This window comes from Syngnathus typhle, linkage group LG5, assembly GCF_033458585.1.
Source record: "Syngnathus typhle isolate RoL2023-S1 ecotype Sweden linkage group LG5, RoL_Styp_1.0, whole genome shotgun sequence".
NCBI lineage: Eukaryota > Metazoa > Chordata > Actinopteri > Syngnathiformes > Syngnathidae > Syngnathus > Syngnathus typhle.
In genome coordinates this window covers 975656-980000 of record NC_083742.1, presented here as the reverse complement: position 1 = coordinate 980000, position 4345 = coordinate 975656, and the positions used below count along the sequence as shown (strand labels likewise).

The window sequence follows — 4345 nt, the reverse complement described above, 5'->3', positions numbered from 1 at the left end:
TTCTAAAATTCTCCTTCTGGATTGTGGTTCTAACTTTTTCCAACTGGAGGAAGGACATGGTCTCACTCACCCAGCGAGAGTGCCTAGGGGGCAATGGAGATTTCCAACACATAAGAACCAAACGTCGAGCGAGTAATGAGGAAAACGCCATCATCTGAGACTGAGCCTTCGAGACTCCTTTTGTCTGTACAACCCCAAATACTGCCGTGACTGGATCTGGGTCAATTCTTCTCTTACAGATGTAGGAGAATGTGTCAGAAATTCTAGACCAAAATGTATGTAATTTGGGGTATGACCAAAACATGTGCCCTAGGGATGCCTCAGCTTGCTTACAGCGGGTACAAGTAGGGTCCACACCTGGAATCATTTTAGCCAATTTAGTCCGTGAATAATGTAATCGATTAAATACTTTAAACTGTATTAGCCTGTGTCTGACACAAATGGATGTACTGTATATCTTACTGATAGCCTTTTGCCAAATTTCATCAGAGATGTTCAAACTCAGATCTCCTTCCCACTGGGTCTTCAAATGATGGAGTGGCGGGCAATTAATGTTACAGATCATTCTATACAGTTGGGACACACCACCCGATTGTTGTAGATTTAATGTAAAACAGTCATCCAGGGGACTGGAATCCGGTTGTAGGGGGAATGATGAAAACTGAACTCGAACAAAATCTCGAACTTGGAGATATCGAAAAAATTGAGTGCCAGATAAATTAAATTTCGTAATTAGTTGTTCCCAAGTTGCAAAACTGCCCCCTACATACAAATTTCCCACGCATTTCACCCCATGTCTGGCCCAGGACAAAAAAGCAGTGTATAAAATCATTAAAACTGTGGAATGTAATGCATTTATTTACATTGTGTTTGTCCACAAAATGTGTACAGTGCATTGTTTTTATAACTGTAGTGACAAATGTTAGTCTCCATCGAAACATTATATAAAAACACGTTTTTTTGCACGTTTTTAGAACAGTAACATCATTAAACTAGAATTTTGCAATTTCTGGAGAAATTGCGTGTGAAGGCGAAATGTATGAATAACTTTTTTGGGGAATGCTGCTGAAATGAGTTGAATTACTTGAGAAATGAAGAAAATGTGGACTAATTGTGGTGAATTTCAAAATGGAAATGTTGGAATATTTGGTAAGTGGGAAGTTGTGGAATAAGTAGGCAAACGAACAGTTTGGGTTGGAATGGGTTGAATTAGTTGAAAAATGTAGAAATTAGAGTAGAAAAACAAACTTTTGGAGAATTTGGTTGAATTTCAAAATTGGGATTTTTGGTAAGTGGGAAGTTGCGGAATAGGTAGGCAAGTGATGAACAGTTGAAAGTTGGAATGGGTTGAATCGTCTGCAAAATGTAGAAATTAGAGTAGAAAAAGTAAATTGTAGAGAATTAGGTTGAAGTTCAAATTTGAAAATTTGAAATTTTTGGTAAGTGGGAAGTTGTGGAATAGGTAGGCAAAAGATGAACAGTTGAAAGTTGGAATGTGTTGATTCGGTTGAAAAATGTAGAAACCTTTGTGGAAAATAAGGATGCTGAGGACAAAAATACTGCTGCTTTGACGTTGGGGATGTCTGGATAATCTGCAGTAAAATCGGAAACACCAAAAATAAATCCTCTATCCACATTAAAAATAAAATAACAGTTTATTTAAAGGTTGACAGAATTACATTGCATGTCCATTTAAAAATATGCACATCTCCTAAAACTAGTTACAAATGTAAGGCTGTGTGTGCAATTGTTACAGACAGAAATGATGAAGACAGCTCATCCGCTGTGCAACATTTATTTTCAGCGTCCTCTACTGGCGAAAATTCATATTGCACTTGGGCGCATGGGTTTCTTCCATAGAAAAAAAAAAAACTTCCTATAAACCAAAAGTTCTGGGGAGGCAAGTGCCACATAATGTTGATCTTTTATTTATCAATGTATGCAAACGAATGGTTTTTATGTATTATCTATCTATTTACCTGGTCGTTTATTACACCCAAAATCTAATATAGCTTTTTCTATACGATAGACATCCATTGTACATTCTCATATTAACCTTGAGAGGGTTTAAAAAAATATTTACGTACTATCTTTGTCGTTGCCTGATGGATCTGTCCAGGTTCCCCCTTGCTTAGTTGTGCGTTTTTTCGTTCGTGTCCACCGTGTTGCTTAAGGTGAGTCAGTTCCACATGGACTATGGAAAATGTGAGTCGGCAGACAGTGCATATTTTCCTCACACTTTTTGACAAATCTATTTTCTGCTTCACTGTCCACTCAGCAAGTTTGAAACTTGTGTGCTTCTTTTTAGTAATACTTACCCCCTTGCGGTCGCAGTAACTGCCTGGAACGCGTCCATGCTGCTGAGTTAACTTCTGCAATCTTCTTTGTGGTGCCACCGCACATGAGATGATCGCATTCCGTATTGTTTTCTATGTTCTTTGGACAGCGGGCCAAAGAACGCTACCGTAAATTCTATCTATCAATCTAGAATGGGAATACATGCGACATCTGAACAACATTTTCAAAATAAACCATAGTATTCCAGAATACTAAAATAAAGACAGCAGAAGTTACAAATATCCCAAAATAAGACATGGGTAAAATACCATTACTATAGATTAAAATAGATTCAAATCATATACTATACAATACATTAATACCATTAACTACACATTGAAACAATATATTTGCGACTGTATTTGCTATAAACAAAATAATAAACTGGGTCACCTAAATCGGCGGATGACGTTGCCTCTCTCTCTCTCTCTCTCTCTCTCTCTCTCTCTCTCTCTCTCTCTCTCTCTCTCTCTCTCTCTCTCTCTCTCTCTCTCTCTCTCTCACGTGTAACGTCAGAGTTCCAACTTGGTGTCGTGGAGCCACACCAGCATGTCTGGTCGCAGAGGCCGGCCTCTGAGGGTAGTCTCTATAAGGGGCAAATGTTGATGAAGTGGTGAAATATATTATCATAATTTAATAAAAATGAATAAAATAAACAATGATTATTTTGTGCATTTAACTTTAAACTTTAATAGTAGAACATTTTAAACAGAACAAACAAGTAACACAAAATACAAACAGAACAAAAAAAAAAATTACCACAAAAACCCCTCTAGGGGAAGATTAGGGCCATCGGGGAATTTTCGGTTCCACTCCTCTAATGGAACCATTCTGGTGGCATTGGTGGCGTCCACAAACTCCACCTGTTCACCTTTGATTTTAAAGGCCACAAAGCGAAAGGGCTCTTCTTCCAGTTCCTGCGCAAAGAAATTTCATGACAATTTATTATGTTTGAAACACCACGAGAAAACATGATGGATGGATGGATGGACGGATGGATGGATGGGGTTGGGTAGGTAGGTAGGTATGTAGGTTGGTTAGATATAGATATATAAACAGACAGACAGACAGATAGACAGATAGACAGACAGACAGCTGTATCTGAGACAATATCCTACAAAGTTGGTGATCCAGATTTTGAGAAAACTCCTAAAGCATGAATCTGACTTCAACCTTAATGATGATGAGCCACTGATAGCAGTGCATCCCAAGTAAATAACAGTATTGATTCAATTGAGAACACCTTTGTTTATACACATAAAAAACTGCTTGCTTTAGGTACCTTTATTACAGTATTTTCTGTGGAGTGGAGCTCCACGCCACTAGAAGATGATGTTGTCATGTGTGTCATGGACAGCCGCTGTCCAAGTTTGACATGGAAAAAGTTGGTTTCGCGCCATGTGAGGACCTTAATTTCTCTTTGATCCTGTAATGAAAATGTCAAATTAGTACCAGTTGTTGAAATGTAGATCTAGGCTTCAATTACTAAGGCAACATGATGCCCTAAGGGACCTTACTCAGGTGAAATGAGAGTGTGACATATCTTTACTGAGACACTCTCTCTCTCTCTTTCGCTCGCTCTCTCTCTCGCTCTCGCGACACAATCAACAGATTAGCATTAGCAATACGGTATCGCAATACAACAACAAAAATCTGCTATAAAACTGCTCCTCAACCAATTGTTTCTTTGCAATTGTATTTGCAATACCGTAATTATTCTAATTATCGCCCATATTCTAATAACCGCCCTGTGTGTGTTAGCGATGGCATAAATAAAACATTGATACCTCTAATTATCGCCCATGCTGCTAAAAAATTCCCCCCAAAACTTACGTTTTCCTCCGCGACCACATGCCGACGTCATTGCGCAAGTTTAAATATGACTGATTTGACAGCGCGTTGAATGTCCCTTTTAAATTGTTTTTCTCCATAAACTATGATACAATTACACTCGTCACTCCGCGACAATATCCTCACACAATTACGTTCTCGGGGCATGGGCTCGAAC

General features: G+C 38.5%; 1 long non-coding RNA gene across 1 annotated transcript; it reads right to left on the bottom strand.

Moving 5' to 3' along the window:
* Positions 1-794: 794 nt before the first annotated feature.
* LOC133154753 (uncharacterized) lies at positions 795-4345 on the bottom strand. The gene is made up of 4 exons (XR_009714521.1): positions 4171-4345; positions 3620-3763; positions 3097-3254; positions 795-2923 (listed from the first exon to the last, which is right to left on the bottom strand). It is a non-coding gene; the product is annotated as an uncharacterized LOC133154753 (long non-coding RNA).